At 46.9% G+C, this 16,514-nt stretch overlaps 2 protein-coding genes across 3 annotated transcripts in view; one reads left to right on the top strand and one right to left on the bottom strand.

Moving 5' to 3' along the window:
- The window catches only part of LOC146185731 (uncharacterized), a 624,411-nt gene that overhangs the window by 345,983 nt on the left and 261,914 nt on the right, over positions 1 to 16,514 (bottom strand). The gene's annotated exons all lie outside the window — the stretch shown is intronic.
- The window catches only part of LOC146185732 (hemicentin-2-like), a 182,347-nt gene that overhangs the window by 57,830 nt on the left and 108,003 nt on the right, over positions 1 to 16,514 (top strand). The gene's annotated exons all lie outside the window — the stretch shown is intronic.

Consider the following 16,514-nt stretch of genomic DNA (forward strand, 5'->3'; position numbering starts at 1 on the left):
CGGTCCCCAAAGTCACTCGCTACATCGCCGCTCTTTGCCGATACTCTTTTCTGAAGTCCATTCAGGGCTTTCGAAAGAGTGTCGCGAGCTGTGCCCTCTTGACACGCGCTCGCGTCAAGAGGCCACGCGCCTGTTGGTAAACTGAAAAGCGCTGCACGCGAACTGTGCTTTTCGAGCGAGTGCGCGCCCTCTCGCGCCCGAGTGCAGCATATGCAAACCATTTCTCAGTGCCAAAGAGGCAGGTCTAGACGTCTCGCGCACATTATCCGAGTGCTTGCTCGAAAGGCGACGACTTTATTTCTTCTTTCTCCTTTTTTCGCGACTTGCCCGATGCTCCTTCAGGCATTGGTGCAATGGCAAAGTCAAGAGAAAGAAGAAATGCTCTCGAAAACCATAGCCCTCCCTGTTTTCCCAGGAAGCCAGCCAGGAGCGCTCTTTTGATTTCTCAGCGTCGCGAAAACACTAGCAGAACCAGCAGCGGCGGAGGCAGTAGCTGCAGCGCGAGCCGTCATCAATCTCGGAATGTCACGTATTTTGCTTTACTGCACCACGTTTTTTTATTTTTTTTTATTTTTGCTGACGGCTGGTTTCCGTTTTCACTTTTACGCCACTATTTCCATATTTTGCTTCTTAGCGCCGTGGGTTCCAAAAACAAAGATAAAAATTAAAAAAAGAGCTAGTGAGGAACATAAACCCTAGAATTCGCTTCCAAGCGGCCATTCCTTTTCCAAACGTTAACCCTTCTTTCCCTAGCTTTTCTCGTATTTCTCCCTCGCTTTTCTCTCCCTCTTTACCCTTTGCTTCTCTCTTCTTTCGCACGGTAGAAGCCTTTCGAGCCGAGTTGCTTGGACTGCCAGTGAGCGGTCCCTCGATAAATACGCAGGAATGTAGTAAGAAGCCGCTGCAATCGAGCTGCTCATGCAAGAGGAGAGCTGGCTTGGAATCACAGCCAAAGAACTTCTCCAGCCGTCGATTCGCGCTCAGCGTTTGTTGGCTTCCTACTTAATTTTTTTGTACTCGTTTCTCGAGAGTCCGCGCGCTTGCCTTCTCTGCGACCCTGTTATTTTTTTTTTCTTTCCCGTATCCCCGTCCATATGTCTTCGTCATGAATTTCTCCCGCGGCTCCCACGAGCACCCCATCTCGCAGAGTGCGTCGCCCGATGCCCTATGTGTACGTGGGAGAAGGGTTCGGCCCCCTCGGACGTGCCGTACGCCACGGTGAATAGCAAAGGGAGGTGAGCGAGCGAACGTGAGCGCGCGGCGCCGCGAAATAGATTGGTCACAAAATGGCCGACGCTCGGACTCGGGGCGGCATTTATCTCTGGCGGAAGAGCGATATGATGGATTGGCCGGGCCGGACGACGGGCCACGCGCCTCGCCTCGCGAGGGGATCACGGTCCGTCCGCTCGCGACCCGGCCGGAATCGTCCAAGCACGAGGAACGGCGGACCGAATGTGAGAAGAGGAGAGGGCAAGGGTGAGCAAAGATGGCAAAGCGAACATCACTGGCGATACTCGGGAGAAAAAGAAGGAAGGAGAAAACAAGCTTGGGTGGTCATTGTAGGAAAAGCGCAGGCAGCGGGAAAAGGTGGGGTTCGGCGCCAGGTTATGAAAGTTTGATAATGTGTGAGTGTGAAGACGCGGAGATTGGCGCTGGTTGGTTCGTGCGTTGGTGCTGCAATTTATGAATGGCTGTCGTTTTTGCCTGGTCGTTGCACGCAGAGAAATGCCTTAAATGCACTTATTATCGATGCGTTCTCTTTTGTCTGTTTTGCACGCGCTTCTTAAAAAACAGCTCCGCTCGTGTTTGCCACCTATAGTAATCTTGTGGCACCTGGGCCCGTATTCCGACTTTGCGTCGTTATCGAAAGTGTCGCTATCTCCCCGACCTCGAGCCATCTGATTGGTGGAAACGCCGGAACATGATGCTGCCACCTCTTCCGGTTCCGCAGTGGCAACACCCGGTTCCGGCGTTTCGACCAATCAGATGACTCGAGGTTACGTGAGATAGCGACACTTAGATAACGACGCAAATTTGGAATATGGGCTCTGTATGCGTGAAACGCATGTGGCTTGGGGCGCAGTGTCTGAGGGGCAATGATTTTTTCATTCCAGTAGGTAAAAACAACAACAAGAAAAGATTGCATACAACACAATACAATACAATACAATACAATACAATACAATACAATACAATACAATACAACACAATACAATACAATACAATACATTTTATTTTTATTTTACAGAAAAAAACTGGATGGTTTCTTGGGCTAAAAGCTACAAAAAAGCTTGACGAGGCCCAAGAGACCATTTACATGGCTGCAGCATTAAGAATGCAGTGGAAATCCTACTACTATCAATATCAAAGACAACAGATACGACAGAATAGAACAATAGTTATTTCAAATAATGTAACCAGCAATGAACTAAAGGATACCCTTCGTAGAACAATGAAAATCTTATGCAATGCAAGATAAGCAAAATACACAGATCATAGGTGCGCAAAAAATGAATTTAATTGTCTTTTGTTGATTCCCTCTGTATATCCGCATTTGTTAAGTGTTGTTCGTAAGTTATGTATTAGCGACTGGTATTTATAAAACTTACGGAAACGAGGAACAGCCCAATCATCAGCATTTCTTGTTTCCACACTAATATTTCGCCGCTCTAAAAATGCCAAAGATTTTAACAGGTTCATAACTTCGATGGGCGAAAAACGGACTGATTATAGTAAACGAAATTCGCACCGCTTGTCTGCACTTACCATATTAAAATATTCCCATGGGTTCAATGTCGGCAATGTAGTGGATTATTTTTTTCTGTATGACGAAGAGTTTATTCAAATTAGTTTTGGCAGTTGTGCACCAAACCAGACTGCATTACCTGAGGTGTGAGTTAAATAGGACATGATTTATGTCAAGGTTTATCAATGGTGGATTATATATTGTACGACAACGAAATAGAGCTCCTGTAATAGAGCGCAGCTTTTTGCAAAGGTAATCAGCATGAGTGAGTGTCCCAGGTGACATGTGAGGAAAAGTGTACGCCTAAAAGTTTGTGGTGATCAATAACCTTTATGTCTTGGCACGCAAACTTTATAGTATGTGTTTGTTCAAACAATTTATTGTTTGCGCAAAATATAATTGCTTTAGTTTTGCTGGAATTAACTTGAAGGCGAGTTAATTTGAGCCAGATAGATAGCTGGGATAAACAACATTAGGGCCAGAAATTACAACAGTGCTTCCATCAGCGTACAATACAAACTTTACTGTATTGTCTATATCGACCACGTCATTAACATATGCATTAAATAATAAAGGACCTGAAACGTTTGCATGTGGTACACCTTTTTTTTTTTTTATATTTGTAAAATGGATGAGCTGCAGTTTTTAACGAAAGCTCTCTGAAACCTGTTGCTGAGGTACGACCTCAGCAAGGCTAGATAAGTACCGCGGATTCCGTAACATTGGATTTTGGCGAGAAGAATGTTATGAACCAGGCAGTCGAAGGCCTTGCTGAAATCTATAAAAGCGGCAAGTGAGAACAAGTAATTTTCAGTGTTTCGTAAGATAGCTTCTTTTAAGATTAGTAAGGCAGTTTCTGTCGACCTGTCTTTTCTAAAAACGAATTGTGTTTTAATTATTACGTTTTCCTTGTCCAAAAACTTTGTTATACGAGAGAAAATGATTTTCTCAAGTGTTAGAAGAAACAAGAACTGAAATTGGGCGGTAGTTCGTTGCTAAGATTGAGTCTCCGCCCTTAAAACCTACAGGAACCCCACAACATTTCATCCTCGGCTTAGCTTGTCCAATTATAGATATCTAGTCATATTATTAGTCATATGGATTGAAAATATACCTTTCGGTTTCCGAGCAGTTGCTATATTTGAACCTACGCATCTCCCTCTTGAGAACTCTCCAGAACACGACAGAAACAAATGTTAACAGTTGACTTTTTTCTCCGCACCTGAAATGCGAGTTGCTAAAGCAAAGATCACATAAGCCTATGCATCTTCTCTGAGGAAATTAATTGGTAGTGCTCATAATGAGCTCATAACTGCCTGAGCACAAGCATTTATTACGATGAAGTGGTGCGCCCAGATGTAGACACTTAGGCTTACTCTCCTCACTCGCGGACCGAATGATAACGGCACTTATGTTCAAATGTCGAAAAAAAAACAAACTACAGATTCGTCTCAAAAATACGACAAAATATTCTGTAGTTCTGTCGTAAACATCACATTTTTCTGTAGTTCTGTAGCACTTTTCTGTGGTTTTGTAGATTTTCTGTAGTATATTTCTGATGTTTGTAGCTCTGTAACACTTTTCTGTTGTAACTACAGAAGTTTCTGATGTTACTACAGAACCTTCTGTTGTCACAACAGGTTTCCCGTCAAAACCCGCACAGAAATTCTGTCGTAACAACAGAAACTTTTCTGTAATTTTTTCCGACTGGGATATACTTTCCTCTTCTGTGTTATGTGCAAACGCTTTCTGAATCAGCATATAGTTTCTTCCCTAAATTCGTTGCAAACCGTCATCTCGGCTCTTTCGGATAAAAAAGCATAACGGCTGGGCAGGCTGTAGGTATACACGTTCATTGTTAAATACGATGAACAACTAGTATTGCTCACTTGTTCTATTTCCTAATTGATATAATGTTACTGTGGTAGCCCCCACCATTGGGTTTCATCACAAAAGGAAATGCTTGAAGGAAGCAGGAATAAAATAGTTGATTATTTCTGGCACGATTTCGCGATTGACGTTTATCATCACCAGTTTCAATACTGCTGCCACCAACCCGTGCCTAGTGTTGTAGTTTTGTGGGCAGGAGTGCGCCTCGCATTTGTGAGGGAGAAGCACAAGTCCGACATGTTCTTTGAGTAAGCAAAGGAGCCGTTCGTGCGCTGGTTTGAGTCATGCATGGCGCACACTTTGCGTGCTCGTGTGTCTGTGTGGGCGTCGTCCGGTGAGACGCCCCCTCGCGTGTTCAGCAAGCCGTGAAAAGAGCTGACATTCTGCCTTTTTTGTTTCTCTCTTTTCTTCGCAGGTGAGCACGCCAGGGGTGGCACGGGTTCGTGACTACATGTGCACGATGTGCAGTTGAGTGTGAGTGCGTCGTCCTCTGCTCGTGGGCCAGGTGCGGCGACACGCATGCATTCTCGTTCGCTGCGAGACGCTGGCGGCTGCAGCCGCGCCTTGGTCCGAGAGGTGGCGCAATTTCTAACTGACCACGCCAAAATGGAGCGGCAGTCGCGCTCAAACCCGGAGAAATTTGTGTCAGGTAGCGCTACAACGGCGTGTTAATCTCCGGTGACTTATGCGCGTGTGTGCGATTCGACGCGAGTTCAAATTCCGGATTTGAGCACTTCATATCGACAGAGATTAAATTCAAAAGGGCTGGATACAGATATTGCGGAACATATTACAGGCGTTCGACTGATTGATGGATACTGATCAATTTACATAGCGTCTAGCTATTGCCTAGGATGTAAACCGGTGCCTCAATTCCAAAACTACGCTAGATGTCAGCCGTCCTGAGTCAATTACTCGGGGAGGCCAAATAGCAGTGGAGTGGATTAGTGCTGAACACTTTTCAACACAAAGGGTCAAACCTATTGCGCATGTAAACATCCTCTTTCGTGTGGCTTGAGATGTAACTGCCTTGAGAAAGCACTTTGGCAAGCCTCCCACAGTATTGGCGCAATTATGCAAGCGCTCGGAGACAGAATACAGTGCACTTTTCAACAAGGAGACAGAACTAGAACAAACCAGCAGGGGTGGTCTTTAATAGTGTAGCGAGCTAAAAATTTTTTCCCCCTATCTGCCTGTCATGAAAAATAACTCCCTTGGTATGTGTTTATGGCATTGAGGCAAAAATAGCCGAATGAATAATATGCAAGCACTCCGCCAGAGCAGCGGACGATGAATTGTACACGTAATGTGCGCAACCCATTAAAAAAAAAAAAAAAGTCACTTGACAAAAATATATATATATATATATTTTTTTGTGTGTGTGTGTATTGATGTGAGACATTCTCAAGATGCCACTGAAATTTATCATAACTGGAACGATCCTTGCACTACTGTCCAGTCTCCGTGGCGCAAGTGTTTCTCTCGCGGCAACGAACTTCTGGAATACCACGACGGTGGTCTTTGGGTCGTCAGGAGGCAGACATGCCTTAGCTAAAACGTACTGACTGGAGGCCTAACGGGGGGTGTTAGGTGGCGCCATTGTTAGGTGGCGTCATTTTTTCCGCCTACAGCAAATCTGGTATGGAGTTCTTATATTCCATTTCCAAAAATAAAATACGGTTCGAGGTCTCGAAAAAGTGTAGAAGAGGAAGAGGGAAACAGGGCGGAAACTGGGCGTCGTTTTCTGGCGATCCGCTGACCTTTAGAAATGTCACTGGTCCCGTGGAAGCACCAAATCGCTTTTGTTCCGATATAACTGGAAATGTTAACCTTCTCGAGTTAACGTTAACGCAGGCAGGTGCATACAGTTCATAAACTGACGATGTGGCCCCTTCAAACTGCAGTTACAGCTTCCCCATTCTAGATTTCTTCGCTTTTATATGAAGCACTTTCATGGCAAGTGGTCACGCTACGCGGAAACCGGATGCAAGGTATACTGAGGCCAGTATAACTATTTGGGACGAGATTCGAAGTGATCGGAATCGGACCAGACGCATAGGGAGTTGACGAAAAACGGGTCGCGCCTGCAGAAAATATCGTCGCTGTTCCCAGAAAGAGTGACAAGGACGTCAAAGAGCTTATGGTCAAAATGATCTACTTATGAAACTTTGGAGGCGCGAACTGTGTGTGTGTGTGTTCGCTCTAAGTAACGCCCTCTATATATGCGCACAATTCCAAACCAACGCTCGTTGGCAAATAACTATAGACCTGCTATAAGCGGATACAACTCACCAATGCAGTGGCGCATGCTCCTCAAGGAAGGCACTCCAGCCAATGGCTTCGATCGGTTCTCGTGACGTCACGGTCAATCGTGTAGCGTGAAATTTCAAGTGAGGAACAGGGGTGCCAGTTGGATTAATCCCGACGTCGTGACAATCGCAGCCGACGCCACTTGGCCGATGGGTCTGCCTTGAGCGGCATTTGCCGCTGCGATCTTGAATTGTATCCGACTATTGCAAAAGTTTATTTAGTCGCTTGAAGCTTCCGTTATCACTTGAATTTGATTGTTATTATTATAAACTACGCCCCGCCGGGGTGATGCAATGGTTATGGCGCTCATCTACTGTGCCCAGGGATGCGGGATCGAATCCCGCGGCGGCCGCTTTTCGATGGAGGCAAAAAGCAAGACATCCGTGTGCTGCGCGATGTCAGTGCACGCTAAGGAACCCCAGGTGGTCAAAATGTCCGTAGCCCTCCAATACGGCATCTCAGCCTGAGTCGCTTTGGGACTTTCGTCACCCTTATGTCACGGTTCTACACCATCATCAGAGGAACGGTTGAACCTCGTCACCAGATGGTCTGGGAGGTAATTCTAGTGACGTCTTCTGCTTTGGGCGGTTCCCCGAGACTACCACGCTCCGTTCAGCTTGAACCGTTCTCAGTGGCCAGTATTACCAAGCTGATTAGACCTGTCTTAATGATTGCTTAACGATCTGTGCAGCTTGGAACCACGCAACATATAAAAGACCCAGGTGGCTCTGTCACCATGCTTTTACGCAGTTGTTGTAAACATCTCGGGCACCCAGAGGACACAGGTTGCAATTGATCACATTTAACTCAAAGCCAAAAAAGAATGGCATAAACTGTGAATATATGTTGTTTTTTTTTCTTTCTTTTCTTTTTTAAAGTGAGTTCTGGAAGAAATCATACTTAGGACAAGTTTTTGCCTTGGGGACGTGTTTTCCTAGTTGCCGCTTTTTCAGGGACCGTTTTTTCCGGGGACCTTTTTTCCGGAGACGTTTCTACCTGCACCCATTATTAGAGAGGGACGCAGGCCGCTATAGCATTATAAGTTTAAGACGGAGCTTAAGTGTCTCCCTAATTATTTTTGAGCTCCATTTCGATAGCTTGTCTATACGCGCTCAAAGAAATGCAATCGGTTCTTGAGCTAGAACGGTGCCGCCTCGAATGACCGAACGTGAACAAGTTCGCACTCTTGCCAAAAACGCTGCTCCAGTATAGTTGCATACTCTGGGAGGCCAGCCGTGGACGAAAAAGAGGCAGGCGAAACCGGACGCGGCTGTCTGTATGTGAGGCCCTTTGCCGCACGTTGGAACACTGGCCGCGGAAAGACGCTACCCGCCTTTAACAGGCGCGTCTCATATTGTTCCCTTTTACGGCGGGCATGAGGCCCGAGAAGGGTTTATGCGATTTTGGCCGCGCGGAGCTTCAACTTTGGGGGATAACCTAATTTCCGGAGCTCCGACGCTGCCACCCTCGCATCTCGTTTTCTCGAAACCTCTCTTTTTATTTTGCCCCCCCGTCCTCCGTCTCAAGCTTATTGAGCAATATTCGTTTGCCTCCAGTATTCGTTTTCGGCTTGCGTTGTCGTCTCGCTTTGATAGAGTGCTTACTTCTTTCTCTTTTGTTTCTCCTCACCTCGCAGTTTTTGATCAAACCGGAGCTTTCTTCTTCGCCCCTTTTTGTCGACGAAGCTCTTTTCAATAACGCCATGCCGCCTCCGCCCAAGACGCATCTTACAACGCTGGCTTATAGACGAGGCTATGCTGATTTACGCGTTTCTTGCGACATGCTTCTATCGCTTTTTTTTGGAAGGATTCGTTACTGTAACAACTGGAACACTTATTCACATTCTTTCGTTCTTCCTTTCTCGGGTCCGGACATGACTTTGGAGTAGGATTTCAGTGTTAGTAAAAAACACGCGATTCTCGTAGCAAACCCAATCCTTTGATTGTTCGCGAGCACGCAAATAAGCCTGTCACTGTGAAAATCTGTGAAACAAAAATTGGTTTAACGGGATCAGATCCACTAATCCAAAAGTTCCTCGAAGATGACATGAAAGTTCGACGCAAACTCAAATCTTGAAATATTGCCAAATATTCTTTCTTTTTATACACTGATATTCATGATTCGCGTTGGTGTAACAAATCAATAATCACTAGTTCGAGTATAGTGTTATTATTTTACGGATAATTAACCTTAAGGAGTTGCTACCACAAACAGACGTGGGTGGATAAGATAGCCTGGGGATTGCCTCTCTCTACAAATTGCACTTTGTTCACATAATTACCAAATGCGGTTCATTTATGCAATACGTTTCGATTGAAAACGAAGTTTTTGAAAGTATATGGTTCAATCTCCTGCTTCTATAGGCGGCTATAGGTGCTTTGGTTGTGCCCAAACTTAAGTGTAGAGAACATACTCATCCGTGCAGTTTGCCGTCGTTCAGGCCCTGGTTAAGATTTCCAGAGCGTAAAGCGTATGGCGCCTTACACGGGAGGTGGCCGTGAAAACATTTTTTTTTTTTTGCCTATGGAACCGACACGCATGCTGCCGTCGGCAAAATGATGTTTTGCGCACTTCGTTGTTCGTCATTTCTCTTTTACATCTCAGACATGGGTACTCTACAGTTCGGAGAGACTACCTTTTCAAGTTGCCTTCACCGCAGGCAAAAAGAGAGTAAATGACAGTAACAAAGTATGAACAGCTCAGCGAAATTACACCACGCCCAGAATCGTTTATCATTGCTATCAATTTCGCCTCCAACGAGTTCGTGAAAAACGTACATATCGGCTAAGGATGAAAAACAAAAGAAAAAAAAAAAAACGAACGAAGGAATTTACAGAATTCAGGAGGACGGTGAAAAAAAGAAATCAACGAGGTGATTTTTAGCTTGCAAGATAGTTAGTTTATTAAATGGAGGCATTTTTCTCCCAAGCAAATCACAGCACCGGGGAGAAATTTTTCCTCGCAAGTTCACAGCGGGTTCATTTACGTGGAAAACTACCGTAATTATCGAGGGTCTTGCACAAGCAATCGGTCGCCGTCTCTTTCTTAACTATTGAACGAAGCCATTCTCCCTTGTCGGTCCGGCATCCCTTCTCCCTATACCCTTTGTCATACATTCGTGAGCGGAAATGAATGAGCGACTGAAGAGAAAAGTGATCTTTGGGCCTGTCCGCGTTTCTGTTAGCCGAATTTCGAAATTCGGAGAGGGAATGAAGAGATAAAGAAAGGGCCAACGAAACTAACCTCAAGCGTTGAGCTCGGTGCACAGAGAAGCTATTGTAATTTCCCGCCATCAAGCGATCCTCCGTCGGCCCGACCTTCGAATCGCCCGTGCGCGGGTAAATTACGGCGCGTCGTCTCTCGCGATCGAAAGTGGTGGCGGCGGGCGGCCATAGAGGCTGGGACTCGGGCGCATATATAACAAAGCGTCTCGTCGCGGACTGCGGGGCTGGATAGGGGCGGTTTGAGTGACGACTCATTGTTCGCAAGGACTCGTGTTATGGAGCGCGGCTCCCGGCGCCGCAGTAATTACACCGGCAATTAGGGCAATCTTTGGAGACTCCACGAGAGCTCATAGGGGTATACACTATGTACACGCAATCTACCGAAGCGCTCTTTGGTCCCAAATATTGCCTAGACGATGGTATCGCATTGATCTTCGGCTTCGGCGCATAAAATGCCAAGGGGGTGGGGATTCGGAACTCTCGGAATTATTCCCAGGAAGAGAAACTAGCAGGGTTCATACTCACTTCGCAGCGCAATGTCCTAAATATTCAATGGGGTGAGAGCGGCGTTCCCGGCCATACGCAGCCAGTTATTTACGGCGGTTTATGCTCACGGTTCGTTTCTACTCACAAACTTCGTGCGCTGAACAATCAGTGCAGAGTCTTCGTAGACACTAAGTCAAAGAGCTTAGTGCGAGAACTTACGGCCTCGAGCTGCTATGCATGTCTCCGCCTTGAGCTGAAGGCCACCAACCGCACCTAGTACACACACCCAGTGCACTGGCACGATAAACCAATGAGAGAAGTGGTAATCGCATCATCACTGAACTAATACCAAGCTCGCAGAGGTAGATCGCTCAGTTTCATGGGGCGTTTACCGAGCGCAGCTAAACCAAGAGCCCACGGAGCTAGTCAGCAATTGTTCTTTATTTAGTTAAGCTGTCAGTGCGAGACGAGGGAGTGACGTTCGGCAGAAGACGCTGCACACGCAAGTCAGGAGTGAGAATATTTTAGCAGACGGAATTAAAAGTTGGTTCTCCGGAAAAGGGCCGGCCTTCCGTAGGTGCTGTGTTGACTCGGAGCGCGGAAATTGCCCGGCGACGCGCCGAACCCACCGGCGTGTATGGACAGAAGGCGGCCGTCGTCTTCGGTCCCGCTCCCGAGAGCGCGAGCGAAAGTGTTTGCCCGAGAACTGTGCAAACGGGCGCAGAGATCGACGGCGCCCTGTCCTGCTGCGTCGGTCCTCGCCAGGGTCCGAACTGGACTCCCGATTCCCGCCCGCTCTGAGCCAAGCTGTTCGAGCGCGCAGCGGTCGCGCCTGAACTTTGCAATTCAAGCGAGCCGCGGCAGACGGACCCTCGGCCACGCTTCCCGAAATGCGAGAGTATTACGTCCTTTCGGGCCATCGAACGGATCCCTTCTATACCACGGAGGAGACCGATAAATTTGCATAGTGAGCGGAAGTTCGGAAGAGGTTCCGGCGGCACGTGTGCAGTGCACGCTGAGGTGTTCAATGCATTCGACGGAGCACTGCCGTCGTTCGAGAGAGATTTCTTGGCCTCGGCTCTCGCCGCCGTGTTATGCTCATACTGCGCAATGTCAATCTCCACGGAGATAATAGCTGCTGAAAAGATGACGAAACGATAGATGCTGTTGGAATGTACAGTTCGTTAGTGTGAATCATAAGTGCTGTTGACTGCAAGAATGACATTTTTGCTACACTTAACTGCTTAACTGAGAAATGTGTCAGCTTTAGGAATGACCTTCGCTGCTGCGGCTGGTCGTTCAGGAGCACATTGCAATGAGGACCTGCCGAGCCAAGACTGAGTCTGCAGGTTGGCCATGTGTGCTGCTTCTTGTGGAGGTATAGTGATCGCCAGGCTTACAGAAAAAAAGATATTGAAGATATCAATACTATAACCTTAGGTTGATAACGAGCAGATATAGGGTCATGCTTAGCCTTGCTTATTTACTTTTTACTTTTCGTGTGAATAGCCGAGTAACAAAGTATTCGAGCTGCAGGTGAGAGTGTGATTGATATTGATGTGAGTGCGGTTGGTAAGCTCCTAATTTATCGCGCTTCGGCTCATAGTGAATTTCTGTCAGAGGGCCTTCCGCCACCCTCGCTTGCCCTCCTTTCTGCGTTCTCTTATTGTCCCGAAATATGCCGGCAGGTGGGCGCATCAATTTTCGTGAATAACACGGCTTCCTCTTGCGGTCAGTGGCGCTAGCAACAGTAAAAAGAAATAACTGGAAATTCAAACTGCTTAAAATAAAACGTCTCTGACCCAGATTTTACACTGAGTTGGGAACTAGATGAATTACAGACATGCATTCGAGCCACGGCTTGAAAGCAAAAGTCTTCTTAATGAGAAAATCAAGCAAACGATTTCTATGGCGGCGGAGATTTATTCTAAACGTGCTATAAACCGCCACACATGCCAGTGCTCTCAGGTCCGCACTTTGTGCACTAAGTTTCCGTATTCGGCTGTTCTTATAGCTAGCTCATCCTATAGCAAAGACGATAGCTCGAGAGAGAGAGAAAAAAAAAGAAGCTTTATAGGTATACCCACTTCCTGCTTTCTGTGCCTCTCCTTTTTTTTTTTTTTTTTTTTTTTTTTTCCGGCACTCCACTCTCGATATATCCGATTACGTCTGGGGCTTCGAGCTTCGGCCGCACCTACTTTGCGCGCGCACTTAATCCTTTTCTTGGCGCGGGCGTTGCCTGTCCGCTCGTCGAGCGGCTGCCCGGATCTCCACTTTTACAGCCTCGCGCGTCTCATCGCCGCGCGCTTGTCATTCCCACGGCAGCACAGCTTCTGCGCTCGTTGCTTTTCTACAGCCCGCCGCAACAAAACCTGTCATTGCACCTTGCGCGTGGAGCTGAATTTCTTGACCGTCGGGTTTCGCGCCAAATTTATCACTGTCTGGCGCGCTTTCTTCGCGTTTGAAACGCTCCTTACATTAAAGGTGTGGGCCAGTTTCTGTCATCTTATGATCTTCCTTCGCAAATCCCTCGACCGTGGCTCGCGTGTTTTACCAGTGTTTTTCACCGCCCCTACCGGCCAATCTCCGAGTCCGGACGTCTCAGTAATCAAATAGTAATCTCGTTCGAGAAGAGCCTGCAGCCCTCGTTTTCTCGCGGTTTCTTTCCTTCGTTGCTTTTTCTCTAAAACATTCGTCCTTTTCTTTCCCTTTGGTCCTTTATGTGAATCTATAGGTATTATTTTGTTCTACTTTGGGTCAATCTCACCGCGTGCGTCACGGGCACTCTGTGTGAGACCTCTGCTTGGCTTTAGAAGGCTTATGAGGATGCGCTCGTCGATGTGAGCAGCAGGATCACGTCGTGCTCCCTTATACTGACAGGGTTAATAAGTAATATGCTCCAGCAGCGCGCATGGGTTTTGCCTGCTATATATTGGAGCTGCACACCGGCGCAGCCAAACATATTTCATACGTATATATATATATATATATATATATATATATATATATATATATATATATATATGAGTTCTGGCCACTTCAGATTCATAGACGTCGTTCCAAATACATGCTTGCGTCCATTTAATAATTAAAAATAACTAAAACGTTAACATACCTCCGGTATTGCCGGGTTATTTTCGCTTTTTACTGACGCTGGCGGCGACCTCAGCACTTTCTGTCGCAATTCTACCCCCTGCACTGAATGCCAGTGCCTAAAGGGAGGGAATGCAATATTTATGAATGCGTTCTAGCGCAGCCCAGCTTGCTAAAGAGTCCTGATCTAAAGAGGATGAGACATATGTGCGTTGCTTTGCGGCCTATCGACCGCATGCGTTCATAAAACTAATCATTGGAAATCCCGAAAGCTGCCCGAAATTTCCTTGCCGTGCTTATGACTGACGGGGCAGCGAAGCCTAACTATTTGCGAAAAGAGAAATAAAAATAAAGGAAAGTTAGTGGACCGAGCGCATCACAGGAGAAGAATAGCCGCAATTCGGCGGTTTGCGCAAGAGACAATGCGTTTCCTTTATTGTTGTCGTCTATACTTCCACTAGCACTAGATAGCGCTAAATGTAAACACAGTGCAACAGCTAAATCGATAAAAGGCCACCTGATACTCGCCTGCTATTATGCCTTTCTTTTGACAGCCGCTTTTTTTTTTTTTTTTTTTCTTTGGATACATGTCGATTCGTGGCACAGTTTCCTAACGGGTGGCTCCTCTTTCCAGGCCGCCGAGCAGCGTGGCTGTTATCCAAATGCAGCGCCGTAAAACGGAACGATGCCTTTGAAAGAGAACGCCAACGGAGAAGGGGAAGAGGGTTCTACGCGCACGCACACACAAAAAGCGAGAAAGCTAGAAGAGCAGACACGAGCAGAGAAGACGACCAAAAGTAGCGAGCTCGTAGCGATGGTGGCTCGCGATGAAAATACGCTGTCGGTGTAAACGGCGACCAGTTCGAATATATTGCCGGCTTGGCTGCTCTGTATACGGCGCAGACCGCGTGCGCGCATTGCATCGGTGCGCCGAAAAAAAAAAAGGCGCGAGAAAAAAACAAAACAAATCAAATAGAGTAGAGGAGAAAAGGAAAACGGACTAGGAGCGTCGTCTATCCCTAAGATAGAGACATGCGCTCAGCTGGCCTTGCCCATGGCAACGCTTACTCCTCCTTCGCACATCACCTTCTCCCAACGCCAACATCCACTCGCTTTCCCGCACTCATGGCAGTCAGCAGGAATACGAATATTATGCAGCTGGCTCCTGGGCGGTTGGAGAAACGAAGCAACGTAGAAGAACAGCGGTGAAAGATAGTACGGAAAGAACAGCTTTATTTTTTAGCGCTTCATCGGACTTTCTTTTTGTTGCGCTTATCTTTTCTCACGAAAAGTTTGTTTCTTGCGCACGCTTATGTGTCCTCGGGGCCTGTGTTTAAATATCGCGACGTCTCGCTGCAGCGGGTGAGAACACGTAAAGCGCACTCTCCGCCGCACGGACTCGGGCATGAGTATAGGGAGAGGTATAGGCAATACAGGAAGGGAAGGGGGGCGGGGGTGCAGTGATAACGTCTCGAGACATTAGACGCGTGAAGAAAAATACACGTAAAGCGACAGAGGAAAGAAAAACAAAGAATTATGTGATCTGGCCGTGACAAACGGAGGTAGAAGAAAAAGAATTTGGCGCTCTAGAAGAAGGAGGGCAAAAAAAAAAAAAAAAAAAACGAAACTGCGAAGGCGCGTATATACCCGGAACGAGTTGGACAGCGGATGCTTTATGTGGACTATTTGAACACGAATTGCGCGAGCGGATGATTTAGAGTGGACCCGGCGGTATGGCGCTGCTTATTCCGACAGTTGGCGGCATGCTTGGGTCACGAAAAAGAAACGAGAAGGCAAAAAAAAAAAAAGAAAAAGAGGTGAAGAAGAAGTGTGAAGTACCGCGAATAAACTGGTAAACAAAACTAGCGAGAAGGTAAATTCGCATACGCGGAAACGACCGCGAAAACGAGCGAACGGGTGGCGGGAGCAAACGAGTGGGAAATCGCGAGGAAAGCAAATACGCACAGAAAGATGCATTGAGAGAGAAAGTGAGAGGTTGTGGATGGAGAGAGTGTGGAAGGGCGAAGAGAGAAAGGAAAGCGGCCAAAATGCATCTCATTCGGAGCCCCTCCATGCGCTTCCTGGACCCGGGGCTCGATCCGGATGGAGGAGCAGCATCCTTGGCGGTGGTTCCGCTTTCAATTGGCGCACACACTCTTGGGCACCTCCGTGCTTTTCCCTACCTCGAGGCTCCCTTCGTGGGGCATTACTTCGCCCCCCCCCCCCTTTTCTTCTTCTTGGAGCGCAGGAAAGGGTTCTGTCTAGTTGTAACGCGCAGCAAGAAAATCAGTGTGCCAGGAAAGCAAAAAAAAAAAAAAAAAAAAAAGAAAAAAAAAAACTGAACATGAAGAAAACGAAAACGAGATTCAAAGCCGGAAGAGTGACTCGAGCAAGACAGAACTGTAACAACTATACGAATCGGGTGTTTGTGTTTGGTTTGTGGCGTCTGCCTCTGAGGAAGGCGCGTGACATAAGGCTTGAGCAATGGCTTCGAAGCACGGACGATGGTGTTCTGAAGGGGGCACGCACGCGCGCACGTGCGTGCGGGATTTCTTGGAGTATAAGGCGACGAAATGCATTCATTGTCAGTTAGCAAGACTAAAGCTACTGCATCAAACAACTTTCTTGCGATGCCGTTTTTCTACACATCTGCTGCAATGCCTTTTGTTGTGCGTGTTATGGCGTTTAAAACGGTTGTTTAAAATGTAGGCCCCTGCATACTTTGCAAGGTAGTGGCATTCGTATTTAAAGAAAGCAAGTCAAAT

The sequence above is a fragment of the Amblyomma maculatum genome, chromosome 6, assembly GCF_055883805.1.
Source record: "Amblyomma maculatum isolate TAMU_Amacu chromosome 6, ASM5588380v1, whole genome shotgun sequence".
Lineage (NCBI taxonomy): Eukaryota > Metazoa > Arthropoda > Arachnida > Ixodida > Ixodidae > Amblyomma > Amblyomma maculatum.